General features: G+C 38.0%; 1 protein-coding gene across 2 annotated transcripts in view; it reads left to right on the top strand.

Moving 5' to 3' along the window:
- STRBP (spermatid perinuclear RNA binding protein) overlaps window positions 1–20,724 on the top strand; it is a 150,764-nt gene that overhangs the window by 12,134 nt on the left and 117,906 nt on the right. Inside the window, exon 1 of one of the 2 annotated variants that reach the window (XM_010844027.1) lies at window positions 10–829. The exons of the other annotated variant lie outside the window; for it this stretch is intronic. The gene's annotated coding sequence lies outside the window, so the exon portion shown is untranslated. Of the gene's footprint in view, window positions 1–9; window positions 830–20,724 lie in introns of those variants that run through there. 2 annotated transcript variants of the gene reach the window in all.

Below are 20,724 nucleotides of genomic sequence, written 5' to 3'. Positions count from 1 at the left end.
CTGAAATCAATACATTCCTTCTTGGGTTTTTTGTTTTGTTATTATTTTTTTTGAAGTGCCGTGTGTCAGTTTTCACTACTTCCTGCAGCTTGCTCTCCTTTTCTCAGAAATGCTTGGCAAATATCTCCATTGATTTTTGTATAATTTACCTCACAAATTAGAAGGTGCTCCCTGTTCAAGCTAATGATGAGGCATTCGCTCCTCATAGCTGGCCTTCGGTGAGGTGTTCATGTGTTGCATGCTGACAGGTTCTTACCACCTTCAGAGATGTCTGCTGGCTGAATGCCCAAGCTTATGTCAAACAAGAAAGTACTGGTTGCCTGGAGTGAAAGAAGTACCAAGTGCCTACTTAGCGTTTATAGTATATTTTATGATGACTGTTAATATTAAAGCATGAAAATCTATATCCTAGTCTATTAATTTTACTCATTACTTCCCCATTACTTGTTTCGCTTTTCTTGTTGTGTTCAGAAAAGCATACAAAAGGCTTTTTACTCTAAACTGTAGGCTTGAAGTTGTAATGAATTATAATCCAAGAATATTAGCTATGGAGGGGACTTTGGAGATCAGCTAGCTTATCTTGTAGATGAGAAAACTGGCTGAGAGAAGTTGTGAGTTGCTTCAGGACAGGAGAGCAGGTGACAGGTCTGATTTCCGGTCTAGTGCTGAGGGCTAACCTGGTAGAGTGGAGAGAGCCCTGGACTTTGAAATCGCTCAGTCCTGATTCTGCGTTCTGATTCCACCATTTATTAACAGTATGACCTTTGTCAAGAGCATCTGAATCTCTTTCCTGCCCTGTTACACCTTGTGGGGCCGTGAGGATTGTGAGGTAATGTAAGTAAGGCACGGTGCCTGGCATAGGCTATGGACGCAAGGGCTGTGTTACGCTGTACTGTTTTTCTTGATTACTTAAAACAGATCATATGGTTAAGTGAGTATTCTTTATGAAATGGGAATCAGTGAGAATGGTTAATGTTTTTGCCAAATCCTTTCACTGAAAAATATAGTAGCTCATTGTAAGAGGACTGTTTACTGCAAAATGAGAGTAAAACTCATCTTGCGCTCCAGAGCTGCCCCAAGTTGTACAGTGTTGACGTTGCTCCTTCCTGGCAAATGTTTGGCATTTCCCAAGGAAAATGGGAATAGAATGGGGAACAGCAGAATCCACCTACGTTTAGTTAGGCTAGCAATTCTCAGACTTCTGAATTCAAGATTCCTTTATACACTTAAAAATTATTGAGGACCCCAAGGATCTCTTGTTTATGAGAGTTTTATCTGTTGATATTTATATTATTAGAAATTATACCTGATAAAATGTATATAATTATTCATTTAAAATAAGAAATGTTAAATTATATATGTATAAGTAAATGTTTTAAGTTTTAGGTTTTAAATTTTTCGTTTCAAGTTACAAAAGTAATGCATGCAAATTAAAGTAATATAGAATCAAAATAAAAAATGAAATTATTTCATTCCCGTCATATACACACTCCAACGCCTGTGGTCAAGAGTTTAGCATGTATTCTTCTAGAACTATTTCTATGCAGTTATAAATTCTCTCTCTCATACTATAAATGTTGTTTGGTGACTTTTTAAAAAATAAAATTGCATATATTTAAGGTACCCAGCGTGATATTTTGATAAACATATATCTAGTGAAATTATGATCATAGTTGAGCTAATTACTATATCCGTCTTTGGTGTAGTTCTTTTTTTTTTTGGTAGTGCTATCACCTGAAATCTTCTGTCTCAGCAAATTTCTAGTATCCAGTACAGTATTATTAGCTATAGCCATAATGCTTGACATTAGATTAATTGACTTATTCATCCTACATAACTGCCACTTTGTACCCTTTGACCAACATCTACCCATTTCCCTCACTTCCTGTAAATGATGTATTTTTATTGAAAAATAACTGTTTTCCAAAACACAAAATAGTAAGAGTAGCATTGCTTTACATTTTTGCAAATCTCATTAATGTATAGCTTAATAGAAGAGAGCTGCATTCTGATAGGTGCTTCTGCATTTAATCTGTTGTATGTTGTTCTAGTTGAATTGGGCTTTACACAGATTGTAATTTGAAAGAAGGGAGGTGTATTTTAATAGCTTTTTCTGATAATTTTGGGTATTCTTCTTTAATACTATACTAGAACTTGACAAATGGTAGTGTCTTAATGGAATTTGAAACCAGATCAGTGAGCTTTTTACATTTGTCACGTTAAAATTTGTTGATCTGTTGCATTTTGAATGGATCTTTATCCATACGTGATTTTGTAACATCGTATGTTGGTCATTTGGAAAATGTTGGTTTGCTAAATTATATTGAACTTCTGGACATGATATATTTCATTTTATAATATCTCCATACATTCTGTAGCCTCTGGAAAACTCTACGCTTGTGAGTTTAAATGAGAGTTAAAGTGGCATGTAATGTTTTAGTACTACTGTGAAAATACTTTTGGCCTTTTAGACCCTTGAAAGTGTCTTGAAGACCTCTAGAGGTCCCTGGATCACAGTTAGAGAAACTGTGGCATTAGACAAAGTAAAGGTAGTGACCAGATAAGCAGACTGCAGCTTAATAATGGGTAATCTGGAAATTAAAATGCAGTGGATTGTTGTGTAAGTCTCAGTCTCAGAAACTATCTGATATATTCCTTGAAATAAAAAGTGGGCTAATTTTGAAGTGCAGTGAATTGGTCATTGAATATTTAAGTGCTTTTTATAGATAACACTTTGTGTTAAGGTACTACTAAACATGGGTTCCATCCCTAGGTCGAGAAGATTCCCTGGAGAAGGAAATGGCAACCAACTCCAGCATCCTTGCCTAGGAAATTCCATGGATAGAGGAGCCTGATGTGCTACAGTCCATGGGGTCGCAAAAGATTCAGACAGGACTCAGTGACTAAACGGAGCAAAAGATGTACATTATGAAAATGGATTCCTTTTCTTCAGTAGTTTGTAGTCTAGTGAGAGAGGTTAGATGTATAATCTCATGAAAAGATAACTAATGCAGTGTTCTCTGTAACAAGTGTGACATCTACCGTGTTGGGTAGAATGAGTTTTATTTAAGTAGGTGAGGGAGAGAGGAGGCCATTGTCTTTACGAGGCAAAAGTGAGATACTTAATTCAGATAGTCGTTATGTCAGTTAAGCTAGACTGGATAATTCATATAGAGTAATTAATCTAGGCTTGCAAAATTAAATTGTAATATATATTTTTATTCTCACATTGATACCTTATTTTTGTAGAATTGTATGGTTTCCAGTATTTTTACATCTTTAGCCCTATCTTTAGATCTTTGAAACAGCTTCACTGTGAGGTGAACAGTGGTGTTGCCATTTTATAAAGGAAAAGTGAGGCCTGGAATGGTTAATTGACTTAGTAGCTAAGAAGTTGTATAGCTGGGATTTGAACCCTTGTCTGTCTCCACAGTGTTTTCTTTTATGTTTCTGTTTGGTCAGTGAGTTTTAAGGAAGTATTTTTGGATTGTAGTGGGGAATTTTGCGATTTTTCAAAGCATGACTATTTTAAGTGGAGGGTGGATGGTGGTTATTCTTCTCCTTTTAAAGGTGTTGATTGGTATTTGGATTCCAAATTTATTTTTTATTGTAATTTTTACTTAGTTACTTGATTAAATTATGGTAAAATAGTAATGAATTGAAATTTTCTAAGGTGGCATTTTACTATGTTGGTGAACAATTTGTGGACTTCACAGTTTGTTTTAGGCCAAGAATTAACTTACCTTTACTGTCTAATACATTACTCTTTGATTGGATAATATGGTTATAGTCACTTTTGAAAGAGTATTGTGGCTTACAAAGCTGGTTTGAGGGAAAAAAAATTCATTTGTACTGGCAGTCAGCCAACATTTTATAAGCTACAATTTTCTTTTGAATAGCTGGTGGTTTGTAGCTCCATAATTTGTGGTTCTTCTGAACTTGTAAAAAGATTACACATATTTAAAAATGACCTTATCACTTTAATGTTTTAAGCAACATACAGGTGTCAATTTTTTTTTTATAGCATTCTTGTGTGTTTTATTTAATTTACCTGGACTAAGAATCTGTTTTAAATTGATAATTTATACAGTGGAATCATCCCCCCCTGCTCCAAACTCCAGATAAACCTAAAACCAAAAACTATTTGGGTAATGTAACAGGCAAAATTAAAGGCAAAGGAGACGTGAATCTCTTCTAAACCAGTCTGCCAAATCCTTGCAATCTCCATGCTGTTCTGTTTCTTAGCCACTGCTACCCGGATGTGTTGAATTATGTGGTATGTGGGTTTGTTTGGGTGTGTTTAGTGTTCCTACATGACATTTAGTTTTAAATCTTTTTTTGTGTGTTTGTGATGCTGCCACTGCTGCTTTTTTACATGCAGGTGGAAAAGAGCAGTTCATTTGAAATGTTTCATGTTCTTTGCCTTGTTCTCATGGTGTGTGTGTGTGTGTGTGTGCATCCAACTTTTTTGCGACCCTGTGAACTGTAGCCCGCCAGGCTCCTCTGTCCATGGGATTTCCCAGGGAAGAATACTGGAGTGGGTTGCCATTTCCTTCTCCAGGGGATCTTCCCATCCCAGGGATCAAACCTGCCTCTTCTGCATTGCAGGCGGCTTCTTTACTGCTGAACCACCAGGAAAGCTTCATGGTTTGTGTGTAGGTAGTTAAATTTGTGAAAGTCCTGAGATTGTTTCAAATCCTTCCTTTTGATTTTAGGTTAAACCTTAAATGGAATATGGTAACCTTTTTGCTTGAAAGATTTTGGAAAGCCAGATTAATGGTTCCATTTTTATATTTATAGAAGTTTCATACAGATGAAAATGAACCTAGTATTCCCAACTTCTGATTCAAACTCCCATTACCAAGGAAAGACGTTATTTAAAAATAGATCATAATGAACTGTTATCTTTCTTGTATTAATTTTTTGAGTCTTCTGTTTCTGGAAGATGGGTGAGATTTGGGTGAGATTTATCAGTGAGATTTGGGTGAATACAAATCAGTGAGATTTGTAACTAAGATTTTAGCAAACTGTTAATGGCCAGATCCTTAACTCTTGTTAATAATCCTGGCATGCGATAAGGGTTGCTTTTGAAAAGACTCTCTTACTTTGGCAGATACTGATGCTCAATCTTAATTGCACATTGAAATATCTAAGAGCTTAAAAAAGTGCGGATCACCTTTTAACCTCAAGGGATTCTAATTGAATTGGTCTAGGATACTGCCTAAGCATCGAAATTCATAGAGGTGATTCTTATGTGCATCTGAGACTGAGACCCACTCCTCTGGGAAATTTGTCAGCCCCCCCAGGGGAAATACTTGATTTTGGAGATTATGTCTTTAACTTTTGGAGTGTAGAACAGTTCTTATTTTGAGATAATTGTAGATTCTCTTGCTGTTGTTAAGAAATAATATATTCAATAAAAACCCATTAGTATAATTTGGTCTTTCAAGAATGTTATAAAAGTGGAATCATATAGTATGTAATCTTTTAAGATTGGCTTTTTTTTTTTTTTTTTACTTAGCACAGTTTTGTTGAGATCCATCCAAGTAGTTGTGTGTATCAATAGTTTGTTCCTTTTTATAGCTGAGTGGTATTTCATGGTAGATAGAAATGTCTTAATTTAATTGGGGGACGTTTGGATTGTTTCCAGTTTTTGGCTGTTACCAGTAAAGCTAATGTGAACATTTGTATACAGGTTTTTGTATATACATTTTCATTTCTCTGGGATTAATGCCCAAGAGTGCAATTGCTTCATTGTATGGTGAATACAGTAGTTTTAATAAGACACTGCTGACTTTTTCAGAGAGGATGTAGCATTACATTTCTACCAGCAATATATGAGTGGCTCAATTTCTCTACATCTTTACTAGCATTTGATGTTACTACTGTTTTTTAAGGAAAATTAGCAGACTTTATTATTTAGGATAGTTGTAGGTTTGCAGAAAGTTGAGCAGAGTTCAACTTCAGGTTAATACAGAGTTCCCATATATATCTTTCTCCTTCACTGGTTGCCCCTTTTATTAATATCTTTTACTAGTTAAATTTGATGGACTAATATTGATACATTATAATCTAAAGTCCATAGTTTACATTCAGTTCAGTTCAGTTCAGTCGCTCAGTCGTGTCCGACTCTTTGCGACCCCATGAATCGGGTTCACTATTTGTGTTTTCGTTCTGTGGATTTTGACAAGTACATCTATATCCACCATATCATAGTGGTGGATATAGTTTCATTATCCTAAAAAATTCTCCCTGTGTTCTACCTATTTATCCCTCCCCTACCCCCTGATCTTTTTCCAGTGATAGTTTTCCCTTTTCCAGAGTGTCATATACAATCAGCCCTCCATATCTGTGGGTCTTTAACCTTGGAATTTCAGTCTTCATTTGGTTGAATTTACAGATGTGGAACCTATGGATACCAATGAATTTGAGGATACCAATGAATTTGAGTATCGCAGATGAGTGGATTGAGTACAGGGGATGACTGTAATTGAAATTATACATGTATAGCCTTTTCAGATTGGCTTCTTTCACTTAGCAATATGCATTTAAGGTTCCTCCATGTCTTTTGGTGGTTTGACAGCTCATCATTTAAATTCCTGAATAATATTCCTCTGTGTGGATATATTAGTTTGTTGATTCACCTATTGAAAGATCTTGTTTCCAGTCTTTTGAAAATTATGAATAAAGCTGCTATAAACATCTGTGTCTTTTGCTAAGTCACTTCAGTCGTGTCCGACTCTGTGTGACCCCATAGACGGCAGCCCACCAGGCTCCCCCGTCCCTGGGATTCTCCAGACAGGAATACTGGAGTGGGTTGCTAATTCCTTCTCCAATGCATGAAAGTGAAAAGTGAAAGTTAAGTCGCTCAGTCGTGTCCGACTCTTCACGACCCCATGGACTGCAGCCCACCAGGCTCCTCTGTCCATGGGATTTTCCAGGCAAAAGTACTGGAGTGGGGTGCCATTGCCTTCTCCGATAAAAATCTGTGTCTAGGTGGGCATAAATTTTTAACTCGTTGGATAAATACCTAGGAGTGTGATTCCTGTATTATATGATAAAAGACTGTGCTTAGCATTGTAAGAAACTGCCAAATGGTTTTCCAAAGTGAAAGGAGCTCAATTCAGTTCAGTCGCTCAGTCGTGTCCGACTCTTTGCGACCCCATGAATCTCAGCACGCCAGGCCTCCCTGTCCATCACCAACTCCCGGAGTTCACTCAGACTCACGTCCATCGAGTCCGTGATGCCATCCAGCCATCTCATCCTCTGTCATCCCCTTCTCCTCCTGCCCCCAATCCCTCCCAGCATCAGAGTCTTTTCCAAGGAGTCAACTCTCTGCATGAGGTGGCCAAAGTACTGGAGTTTCAGCTTTAGCATCATTCCTTCCAAAGAAATCCCAGGGCTGACCTCCTTCAGAATGGACTGGTTGGATCTCCTTGCAGTCCAAGGGACTCTCAAGAGTCTTCTACAGCACCACAGTTCAAAAGCATCAGTTCTGTGGCGCTCAGCCTTCTTCACAGTCCAACTCTCACATCCATACATGACCACAGGAAAAACCATAGCCTTGACTAGATGGACCTTTGTTGGCAAAATAATGTCTCTGCTTTTGAATATGCTATCTAGGTTGGTCATAACTTTTCCTTCCAAGGAGTAAGCGTCTTTTAATTTCATGGCTGCAGTCACCATCTGCAGTGATTTTGGAGCCCCCCAAAATAAAGTCTGACACTGTTTCCACTGTTTCCCCATCTATTTCCCATGAAGCCAGGTCCAACTCTTTGCGACCCTGTGGACTATATAGTACATGGAATTCTCCCGGCCAGAATACCGGAGTGGGTAGCCTTTCCCTTCTCCAAGGGATCTTCCCAACAAAGTGGCTGTACTATTTTGCAATGAATTATTTTTTGTTTAGCCATTCAGATCAATATGTAGTGATATATCATTTTGGCTTTAATTTGTATTTCTTTAATGGCTAATGATATTGAACATCTTTTAAAGTGTTTTTTGCCATCTATATGTCCTTTTTAGTGAAATGTCTTTTGCTCATTTTCTAATTGGATTGCTTGTTTTTGTTTTATTTTACTGTTGAGCTTTGAACGTTCTTTATATATGTTCTTCAAACATTTTGGCTACCCAGTATTTTAGCCAGAAGTCTTTTGTTGGATATATGGTTTGCAGATATTTTCTCTCTGTTTTTAACTTTCTTTTTTTAAAATCTTAATTGGATCTCATAGAAGAAAAGTTTTTAACTTTGATGAGGTCCAGTTTATCAGTTTCTTTTTATGGGTCTTGTTTTTGGTGTCAAGTCTGAGAATGTCAAGTCTGAAAATGTCAAATCTGAGAACTGTAGACCCAGCTCTGTGTTATGAAGATTTTCTGTAGTATTACATTTAAGTCTGTGATCTGTTTGAATTAGTTTTTTATGTAAGCTATGAGATTTGGGTCAAAGTTTTATTTTTTTTCTTTTGTTTGCTTCTTTTTTTTTTGGACTATTAATGTCCAAGTCCTCCAGCATCATTGGTTGAAAGGGCTATCCTTCCTTCATTGAATTACTTTGGCACCTTTTTCAAAATCCAGTTGAACCGAGTTTTGTGTGATTCTAATTCTGGGTCTCTATTCTGTTCCATTGATCTAAGTGTACTCTTCTGCTGGTACCAGCAGGCTTGATTACAGTAGCAGTATAGTAAGTCTTTAACTTGGGTGGGGAGTGACTCCTCATCTTTTATTCTTTTTCAAAATTGTTTTAGCAATTCTAGATCTTGTGACTTGCCATTTTAGAAAAAGTTTGTGTGAGAAAAATGTTGATAGGAATTTCATTAAATCAGTGGATCAATTTGGCGGAAATTGGTAGGTTTACTGTGGTGCATCTTTACCATTGGTTTGAGATGAGAATGAAATTAGAGATTGGAATGAGATTAGAGAAGGAATTCTGTAGAAAAAGTATTCTACTTCAAATAGATGGAGAGATTTATTTATAGCTAGCAAAATGTTAACTTTTTAAGCCGCCCTCCCCACTTTGGTGCTAAAACCATTAATTGAGTAATTGGAATGGAAGTAATTGTTAATTTATTCATAAATGTATTTACTCAACACCCTTGTGAATATCTGTTGTGGGCCAGGCAGTGTTCTAGACACTGGAATACAGTGGTAAATAAGACAGGCAAGGTCCCTACTTTTGTTGACCTTATGTTCCTGTGTTGAAGTAGAGAATAAGTAATCAAGAAATACACCATTAAGTGCTAGGCAGATAATTAAAATATAGGTTGATATTAAGATAGGAGAGTGATGGGGGTGGCTACTTAATTGGATGATTGGGGAAGGCCTCTGAAGAGATCTCATTTATAGTTAGATCCGAAGGTTAAGAGTCTCTCTGGCTGCAAGACTCTGCCGGCCAGAGAGTACTGCTAGTGCCGTGCAGGGACACAGTTGGTATGTGGGAGGAGCCAAAAAGGAGGACAGAGTGATTGGAGTATAACCAGGAGGGAGAGAGAGGAAGAGCCAGAGAGTGAGATACAGATGAGAGTTTGGTGAGGTAGGCAGGGGCCAGATCAGCTGAGACTTTGTAACCTGGGTGAGGAGTTTATATTATGTATACATTTATCATACATAAATGTGTATATATTCAGATATGTGGCAAATATATTCACACACACACACACAGCAATTAAGTAACTGCTCCAGGTGTTGTGCTAAAACTGGGGGCAACAACAAAGAAGTGTAAAATTTAGGCCTTTCTTTCATTGAGCTTTGATGAAAAGAGAGGTGAAAAAAGTGTAACCTGTGGTCGTTGGAGAGGATTTCTTGGAGGAGTTGAAGCTTAAAGAGTAATAGTAGGACTTAGGCAGGCAGAGGAGAAGAGTAAATCCAAGTAACAGAATAGATACGGTGGAAAGAAAATTGGCATCTTAGAAGACCTGGTTTGAATGTTGGCTCTGGCGTTTAATAGCTTTGTGACTTTGGTTGGGTCCCTTTGAGCCTTTGTCTCCCCTGCCTTCTCATAGGGCTGCTGTGAAGATGAAGACTGTATGGGTTGCTTCTACTGTAACGAGATTGCACTAGTTTTGTTGTTAGATGACTGGTTTGCAGATACTTATTAACATTTTGGAGAAGGCACTGGCACCCTACTCCAGTATTCCTGCCTGGAAACTCCCATGGATGGAGGAGCCTGCTAGGCTGCAGTTCGTGGGGTCACTAAGAGTCAGACATGACTGAGCGAGACTTCCCTTTCATTTTCCACTTTCATGCATTGGAGAAGGAATTGGCAACCCACTCCAGTGTTCTTTCCTGGAGAATCCCAGGGACGGGGGAGCCTGATGGGCTGCCGTCTATGGGGTTGCACAGAGTCGGACATGACTGAAGCGACTTAGTAGCAGCATTAACATGTTCCATAAATTCAGATGTCATTTAGTAATTTGTATTTATCAAATCTTTTATAACTTTCCATTAAAAATATTTAGAGTGCCTAGCTCAGTGTGAGCCATTCAGTGACTTGTAGGTGTTAATCATTCTTAGTCAGCTCAGGCTGAGTAAAACAGGCATAGCAAAACAGGATGACAATCTCTGCCCTTCAGGAGTTTTTGCTCTTGGTGTTAAGTTATACTCATATGAATGTAAGGTATTCAATGCCCTGGAGTCTAAATTTGTGCTACAGGTACAAATAAAAGAGATCAGGGTAAATGTCCTTCTCTAGACCTCATTGGAGCAGTGTGAGTAAATGTGGCTCTGGAAAAAAGGATTTGGATAGGCAGGGAGGGCAGGGTAGGCGTTCTGTACTAACAGGGCTTTGGGTTGGCTAAAAAGTTACTTGCGCTTTTCTGTTATCTTACATAAAAACCCAAACAAAGTTTTGGCCAACCCAATATTTTATTTTGTTTTATTTACTTAAATATATTTATATTTAGGGATACCAAAGCATAAATGTTACTGCTACTGCTGAGGAAATCATTAGTAACACTTAAAGATTCTCATTCTAAAACTTGTATAATGTTATAATTGAGTTCGCCTTTCTCCTTGTAAATTTATTGAGCTTGTGCCTTCTCTCCAGATGGTATTACAGTGTAGAATTTATTTTTGGAGTGTGTTTTTTAAAAATACGGAATTGCTTTTATGATACACATGGGTTTAAAGTCTGTTATGGATTTTCTCCTGTAGGTGTATAAGTCACAAAACTATGCTATAAGATTATTGTTCCAAAGGCAGGACAAATTTCTGAAGTTTCCTTGGTAATCTCCCTTCACATCTTTAGATTGTTTCTCAACTGTTTATAAATCCTTGTGCCTATTTGGGATGCTAGGATGACTCTCTTTTTTAGAAAACCAGTGCCATTAGAGTCCTGTACAGCCTGTCCTGAAATTAGGTTGTTTTAATACAACGCACTGTTCTCTCTTGGTCACTGTAATGGTTTGCAAATGACCAGACCCTAGGTCATACTTCTTCAATGCAGCTGTCTTTCTTGAATACTGAGAGTGAACTCCTTTTAATTTGCCTTTCAGGGAATCTAGGTTTAACTGCATATCTACTAGAATACTTTGCGCTAGTAACTAGACTATAGAGAATCTTGATAGCATTCTAGTAACTTTCCTATTGGTATATGATCAGCTCAGTGAAATTTTACAGAATCATGATTTTTATAGTTTTAATAATAAAAGCTAACATTTACTGAGTGTTCTTATGCCATGCTTTCTGCTAAGCATGGAATTTTTTTTTCTTTTTTTTCATTTAAACATCACAACAACATAATAAGGTGAGTACTGTTTTTATTCTCACTTTACATGTGAGACAGGTTAATTTCCATCCAGGGTTACACGGTTAGCAAGTGATAGAGCAGGGATTTGAACCTAGGCAGTCTGATTTCAGGGCCAGTTCTCTTACCTTTAAAACTTTAACAGTCTTCTCAGATAATGTCCTTCCGGGAAACTCTTACATTGGGAATTTTATCTTTTATGTGTTACTTTGTGGGAAGATGTTGGAAGCTTGTTAAGTTGTAACAAGCTTGTTAAGCTTGTTAGGGATTTTTAAGTTGTACCCATTACCTTGTGTGAGGGGTTGGCTATTATATTAGTTAAGTAACCCCAGCTGCTGAATTAGAGCCCTGAAATACATCAGCTAAAATGCCTAAATCCTGTGCATAATAGCCCAGAGCAGGTGTCCACCTCAGCCTGTTGCTGCTGCTAAGTCGCTTCAGTTGTATCCGACTCTGTGCGACTCCATAGACGGCAGCCCACCAGGCTCCCCTGTCCCTGGGATTCTCCAGGCAAGAACACTGGAGTGGGTTGCCATTTCCTTCTCCAATGCATGAAAGTGAAAAGTGAAAGGGAAGTCGCTCAGTCGTGCCAGACTCTGAGCGACCCCATGGACTGCAGCCCACCAGGCTCCTCTGTCCATGGGGTTTTCCAGGCAAGAGTACTGGAGTGGGATGCCATTGCCTTTTCTGCCTCAGCCTATGGCTCTCCATAAAAGGCATTTAGGGAGCTCAGGCAATAGGGCTGATGGGGATCCTACTATCTTTAGTACCTGGCTTCCACGGTTGTTTTGTTGGACACATTGTCTAAGAGAGGTGGAAGTTGCAAGTACAATTTCTGCTCACTTTGGTTGCTGAGGGCTTAGTCTCATTGCCTTATCTAGTTGCAGAGGGATTGGGAAATGTCATGTCCTTTCTCTTGCTGACTGGGTGGTAGGATGCCATTCTGTAGTATTTTGAGTTATTTCATCAGTGTTGAAATGTTCTTGGGAGGAGTTCATTTTCAGCTACAAAATGTGAAGGGTGGCGAACCTTGTCCCCATTACAACTCTCTTACTTTGGAAGAAACAGTGGCTTTTGGTGGATAGTTAGCTGCCTCCTCCACAGCTGTAATGCTGTAGATTTCAGTAGGAATGCCAGAGCAACCCAGTGTTATGTTTACAAAGTGTGACTATACACATTCAGCTCTTGCTTCTTGTACCAGCTCTGTGAGGTAGCTATCAACAGATAAAGCCAAGTAGTGGTATTCCCATTGCAAATGAGAGAACTTCAAAGAAGTTGTAGAGCTGGGACTTTTACATGCAGATCTCATGGCATCAAAGTGCAATTTGTATAACACACAATTTTTTGGGCAGAAAATCTATTCAGCATTTTTTATGCTTACTATTATCACTGCTCTTAAATGTATCTTTCCTTAACAATATGTCCAATACAGTATTACTGATGTCCAATATAATATACTAACAAATTACTGGCATAACTTGGTCTTATTTTGAAGATTCAGAAAGTTCATCAAGAACTTGCATTGCTTCACTGTCATCATTACATTTGTAAATGACATCCTACTTCAGGTATGTCAGTTAATGAAACACGAGAGGTTTTATTCTGTTTAGAAGTTACATTTTCTAGCCTTGCTTTTGGTAGATAAAATGATGTGTAAAATGAGTAAAGGAAGTAAGAAACAAAATAATTGCGGCAGTTACATTTTCTCTCAGGAAAAATATATTCTTTTTGAAATACAAGTGCTTATCTGTGTAATTTCACAGATAATTTTGCTGTACTTACTATGTGTTAAAAAACCATGTTAGCGCATGCTGCTCAAGAAATTGGGAACATATTCTGCTTTGTAGCAGAGGGGTCCTTCCTTACTGACATACTAGAAGTATGATGCCCTTCTGTAGTATTTTGAGTGTTTCATCAATGTTGAGGTGTTCTTGGTGAGGTGTTTTCAGCAACAGCACTTGTGGGAATCTGATTTAGGGGTTGAAAGCTGTGGACTATGGCAGAATGTTAAGTGTTTGTACAGATGGATTATTAATCAGAGAGTAAGCTGGATACTTCTACATATCTCCATTGTAATATAACAGACAGCAAGCTCATTCTGGTTGACTTACTTTTGGTTATTTTTCTTGGAACTCTGTCTTGTTGAGTGTTCTATTGCTAAATTATTTCAGAAGTGTCTTTTATTAAATAGAAGTAACATGATTTAAATGTATTTTGCATATAGAGAGCTACCCTTTCAACATTTCTTACAACTTTCGTTTTGCTGTGAAACAGAGATAGGAAAAGAAACACTATTTTGTTTGCATCTGACTGGTCACCTATGGCTCTGTGGGATAACAGTGTATTCTGCTGAAGTTGTATCTTAGGAGTCTAGTCTTTGCTTTGATTTTCAGTTGTCTGACGAAATCTCAGTAGAAATACAGTAATTGCATCATAATTCACTGAAGCCTAACCACACTCTTTATACAACACAGACTAGCATTTCTTGAATGCTTTTGCAAGAAAAAATACAGTTATCCAGATCTGTAATCCATTATTTTAGTAAATATACTCTAAAATACATTCTGAATTTAAAAAAAAAAAAGACCAAAAAATAGGCTGAATTAAGGCTTATTCTCTAGCTTTTGTAGCTTTGAGTTACTCATTTTTGGGGAAAGTACATGTTAAATTTTGAACTTCTACATACGAGGAATGCAGGCACATTTACTGCTAAAATTCTGTCAATGTGTCTTTATTTGCCTAAACAGTGGAATAGCACTTTCAGGCTGTTTTAATGAAGTTTAGTTACAGTGAATGATAAGGTATATCATTTGAATCCTGGTTGTAATGTGATTCCTGTATTCACTTGTATTTAGAATTTGAACATGTGGTACAAAAAAATTAAACAAGTTGAAAAATATTAAATATTTAAGCTGAGATGAGGCACTTCATGTAATATTTTATTGTTGATTAGTTGCTAAGTCCGACTCTTGTGACCCCGTGGACTGTAGCCCACCAGGCTCTTCTGTCCATGGGATTTCCCACACAGGAATACTGGAGTGGGTTGCCATTTCCTTCTCCAGGGGATCTTTGTGACCTAGGGATTGAACCTGCATCTCCTACATTGGTAGGTGGATTCTTTACCACTGAACTACCAGGGTAGCCCTATGTAATATTACTTTTCCAAAAAAAAAAAAAAAAAAAAGATATAGAACCACGGGAGAGTATGGAAAGGGCGCTGGACTTTAGTCATGAGTCCAGGGTTTGAGTCTGAGCCTTCCTAAAAAGTTGTTGGTGACCTCAGGCAAGATGATGCTTCCCTGGTGGCTCAGCTTGTTAAAGAATCCACCTGCAAAGTGGGAGACCTGGTTCAACCCCTGGGTAGGGAAGATCCCCTGGAGAAGGGAACAGCTACCCACTCCAGTATTCTGGCCTGGAGAATTCCATGGATTGTATATTCTATGGGGTCACGAAGAGTTGGACACGACTGAACGACTTTCACATCATCATCAGGCAAGATATATCACTTCTTTGGGTCTTAATTTTCTTTTTGACAAATAACAATCTTGTGTTAGTCTTTTTGACCAGTTTCAGCACTTTGTGATTTTGTGATTCTTCTTATTCTCCTAGTGTATTTTTCTGTCTTGTCAAGGGGAGGTTTACAGTATAAAGCTGCCAGCTCTTTTGTCTTGATGAATGGTCTTGATAGTAGAAAACATGATTTGAATTTTCCCCATCTAACTTTATTATGTTTTCTAAAACTAGTTTTAAAGGAGTTTAGAAGTATGAAATTAGAAGTATTTAGTTTTACATTTTAATTGTGCCTAACAGCTGTCATTATAAAACTCATATGAACTGGAAAGACGGACAAAACAGTTTTAAAATTTATTAATCAGTGAAAGGAAGTTGCTGAGTTATCTAGTGTATCTGTTAAAGTCCTTTGAAATTTCATTTTAAGGCAGAGAGTAGTACAATCAGTTATGTGTGTGGACCTTGTCCATATAAGTCAGTGTAGATGTATTGCTGGTACATTTTTCTCTAAGCGTTTTATTATTAAAGTTTAAAAATGCAAAAGATTTGAAAGAATTATACAGTGAACACCTACATATTCTACAATTAGCTCAACCCCAGCAATTAACATTTTCTTTTATTTGCTTTATCATGTTTATCCATCAATTTATCCCATTATCTATCAATCTTTTTTTTTTTGATGTATTACAAAGTAAGTTGCAGACATTCTTACAGTTTATTTCTAAACACTGACATACATGTTAATTATAATTAGCTGGAGTTCAAACTTGTTACACTTTTTTAAAATTAAAATTTACATATGGAAAAATGCACAGCTCTTAAGTCTGCCATGGATGATATTAATTAATGAGTACCCAACAAAAGTCCTTCTAGTCAAGGCTATGGTTTTTCCTGTGGTCATGTATGGATGTGAGAGTTGGACTGTGAAGAAAGCTGAGCGCCGAAGAATTGATGCTTTTGAACTGTGGTGCTGGAGAAGACTCTTGAGAGTCCCTTGGACTGCAAGGAGATCCAACCAGTCCATTCTGAAGGAGATCAGTCCTGGGTATTCATTGGAAGGAGTGATGCTAAAGCTGAAACTCCAGTACTTTGGCCACCTCATGTGAAGATTTGACTCATTGGAAAAGACCCTGATGCTGGGAGGGATTGGGGGCAGGAGGAGAAGGGGATGACAGAGGATGAGATGGCTGGATGGCATCACCAACTCGGACATGAGTTTCGGTGAACTCCGGGAGTTGGTGATGGATAGGAAGGCCTGGCATGCTGCGATTCATGGGGTCGCAAAGAGTTGGACACAACTGAGCAACTCAACTCAACTGAACTGACATTTTCAGGACCTGTGTTGGTCTGGCACATAGACGAGACAGCCTCTGCCTTCAGGATGCTAATAGAGATAATGTGTAAGAAAGTTAATCTGGCATTACTTGGACCTTTTTGTTGCAAGTAATAGAAATCTGTAGTATCTCAGTATATAGGTCTTGCTTTTAAAACTCAAGAACAGGAAGGAATCAGAGCAGCTTCTAGGAATAACTGGAAGGCCCATAGGACTGTCTCCTCTTACCTTTGTTTTACTCTGCCCATCTATTCTTTCTTTTCTCTTTGAAGATTTGCTTTCTCCTCTTTTTAGTACATATGGTTAGAATATGGCTGCTTCATAAAGTTTGTTTCTTTCTTTTTCAAAAATATTTATTTGCTTGTGCTGAGTCTTTGTTGCAGCAGGTGGAATCTAGTTCCCTAACCAGGCATCAAACTCTGGCCCCTTGCGTTGTGGAGTCTTAGCCACTAGGGAAGTCCCATAGCCTTTCTTTTAAAATTAATAGTTCTCAGCCACATGGAGATACCAATTTTCTATTTTAATTTGAATTCCAGGTTCCTGGGAGGGAGTCTGATTGGCCCAGGCTGGAGTCTGATTGGCCCAGTCTGGTTCTGCTATGCTTGAGGGCAGGTTTTGAAGTTTGGATCTCCTATTGGAAGCCTGCCTTTGTGGATGGAGAAAGGACAGTTCCTGGAGCAGGTGTGGGGCTGTTGAAAGGAGGCTGCCACTGAAAATTGTTTCTAAGTACGAGTTTGATAAATGATTCTATAGACAAGAACAGGGTACAGAAATAGCATAGAGGGAGAATGAATCACTATTTAGGGATAGAGTGGTGGTCCGAGACCACTTCCTGAAGAAATTGGTGGCTGGGTTGGGTCTGAAAGTAAATTCACGTTCAGCAGTGGGAAAGAAGGATGTGTGCTGCAGAAGAACAGGTAGAAAGACAGGAAATGGCATAGTGTGTTTAGGAAATTGTAAGCACGTTAGTATATCTGCAGTATAATTTTTGAAGTGGGGCAAGTTCCATAGTGATGGGAAAGCGAGAGGGAGAGAAATAGGTAGGTAGGTAGATAGATATTTAGATATATATCAGGGCCAGTTCAGAGGAGAATCTTATCTTGCTAACATATGGGAAGCCAGCAAGAGTAGGTCACAATCAGATTTATTTTAAGATATCATTTCATTGGTTAAACTGGAGACAAGTTCAAACTCATGAGAGCCTGGACTAAGAAAATGGAAGTGAAAAAGAACAGGAGATATATTTAGGCAGTAAAATCTTCAGTACTTGGGGTTTATTGAAGATTGGGAGAAGGATAAATTTTACGATGATAACCCGTATTCTGATGGTGGCTGGATGAGTTGGGATACCATCCAAGATGAGATATATAGGATACTGAGGTGCTTGCTGTTAGTTGTGTATTTCTTAATCTGGCTGATAATCACAGATGTACTTTTTTAGGACTGTTAAATTGTACTTATATGTTTTATGCATTTTTGTGCATTTAAGTTATATTTCGTAATCAGAAATGTTACAGAACAAAAAGAAACACAAAAAATATGCTTTGGGAAAAAGATGCTGACTTTAGGATTGGACATTTGCATTTGGGGTGTGCATGCAACCTTCCAGATGGAGATATGTAGAAGGCAGTAAGTTGGACATGAAATCTGAAGTATGGGCTGCTGATGAAAGGATTAGATTAGGTTTGTAGTTCGCTTTCCTGTTTGTATGTTAGGATTTTCTGGAGAGTTAAAAAAAATTATTGGTAACCTACATCCCACCCCAGACCAATTAAATTGGTCCTTGGTGGTATAACCGCACAAGGTCTAGTTCACAGAGCTTCCTGTGCTCCTTACTCTGATGCAGAGATGAGAACCGCTACGTTTCTGGAAAATTGCTCATTTCCTACATTCTGTGATGAAGAGATAGAGTTGAGCAGAGAGGATTTTGTAATTGCTTTAAAATTAAAAATAATTCATATTGGGGGGGGGGATGATTCTTTTTTTTTGTTTTTGTTTTTGGCTGCACTGTGCAGCATGTAGAATCTTAATTCCTTGACCAGGGATGGAACCTGGGCCCCCAACAGTGGAAGCGTGGATTCTTAACCACTGGACCACCAGGGAAGTTCTAGGACATAATTCTTAAGCCTTGTGCTTTCCCCCCATTATTATTATTATTATTTTTGGATTAGAATGAATTTTATAAAAATACGGAACACTTCACAAATTTGCGTGTCATCCTTGCTCGGGGGCTATTCTAATCTTCTCTGTAGCATTCCAGTTTTAGTATATGTGCTGCTGAAGTGAGCACTTTCCCCCCATTATTACCTGAAGTTAAAAAAGAATGTATTTGGTTAAAATAACAATGTATGTGTGTTCCTAAAGAAAAACATGTGGAAGATGCAAGCTGTTTCAGTTAAAACAATATTAAAACAGATTTCTTTTGATGAAATGGCTGTGTCTTCTCTAATTTTAATTATTAATAATGTATAGGCTTTGCAGCCAAACATAGAAAATTGCCTCATCGGCTGCAGTGTCTTCGAATAGTAAATATGAAGGACAATGATTGGTAAATGTTAATTGTTTGTGTGATGTAGTCTGAAAGGCAGACAGCTGTAAATGCTGTGAAATTGTCTCTGTTATATGTGATATGGTAAGGACAGTTGCTCACTCGTTGGTCTTTACTTTCCTTCACTACATAGCTTTGTAACTCATCAGGGTCCTGTATCCATCACTAAGTATTTATTAGTACCTGAAATATGCCAGGGGTAAATTTATGTAAGTTACTAAATATAGATAAAAATGTAGGGACTTGCACCAGGCGTGCCAGTATTTCCATTTTGGATGGCATATAAAGGGCAGCAGGATGCAAAATTATTTGATAATTATAAGACTTTCTTTACTGTTCAGAAACTGGAATGATTTCTTGGGTTTGAGCATTTAGGTATGACCTAACCCATAGATGATGATTCTCACTCACCAGCCTCTAGTTCCTTGGACTCTCTTCATCTAGTGATTTTGTTTTCCTTGGACCTCAGGCCCATGATCTTACCACTTTTTTCATTGTCTTTTACCTTCTTGACATTCTCATTTCCTTCCTCACCCAGTGTAAATTCCATAGCCAGTCATTTTACAAACTCCTCTTCATATACCCTCAATTACCATGCCCTTCTTGCTTTATCATACTTACTTGGCAAAATTTGTAATCCTGGTTAAGCTGACTCTTCTACTTTGTACCTGTGCATCTGAACACAGCTGGAAAGTGCATGTGTGTACATATGTGTGCACATGCACACTCCCACAGCTGTGCTGACTGATCTTAAGTTCACGCCCTTGAACCTCAGAGGGTCCTTAATACTGCCAGGCAGTCATATATGTACCTAGTGTGTTACCACTCTTCTAGACAGCTCTTTTGTACCATCATCTTTCTCTTTAAAGGTATAACATCTCTCCCATTCAACTGATGACCTTGCTTCCTAAGAAACTTCCTACTTCACTAGGAAGACTGAGGCACTCTGTGCCTGTGCATTCTGCCTTCCCTCCTTTTAACATGATGAACTATCAGTGCATCTGTGCATCTTTAGTTGTATGCCGAATACCACCCCCTTTGAACTACTCAAGGATACTAGTCCAAGAATCACTGCTGCCAGCCAGTTCCCTATATCACTGTTTTACTGTCTATTAGGTCATTCATCAGTGTATAAAGCATGTTATTTCAAATACCCCCAGTTTAAAAAATACTTTTTCTTGACCCTACCTTCATTGCTAGGTACTGTCCTGTATATTTGCTCTCCTTTGTAGCAGAACTTTAGAAAGTTGTCTCTATTCAATTGTTTGTAATTTCTTCCCTCACATTCTGTCTCAGTCTGGAACAACAGACTGGTTCCAAATAGGAAAAGGAGTACGTCAAGTCTGTTTATTGTCACCCTGCTTATTTAACTTATATGCAGAGTACATCATGAGAAACGCTGGAAGAAGCACAAGCTGGAATCAAGATTGCTGGGAGAAATAGCAATAACCTCAGATATGCAGATGACACCACCCTTATGGCAGAAAGTGAGGAAGAACTAAAGAGCCTCTTGAAGAAAGTGAAAGAGGAGAGTGAAAAAGTTGGCTTAAAGCTCAACATTCAGAAAACAAAGATCATAGCATCCAGTCTCAT

The sequence above is a fragment of the Bison bison genome, unplaced genomic scaffold, assembly GCF_000754665.1.
Source record: "Bison bison bison isolate TAMUID 2011002044 unplaced genomic scaffold, Bison_UMD1.0 scf7180017864193, whole genome shotgun sequence".
NCBI classification, from domain to species: Eukaryota; Metazoa; Chordata; class Mammalia; order Artiodactyla; family Bovidae; genus Bison; species Bison bison.
Note: the sequence above shows the minus strand (reverse complement) of the source record. Positions and strands in the feature narration are given on the sequence as shown.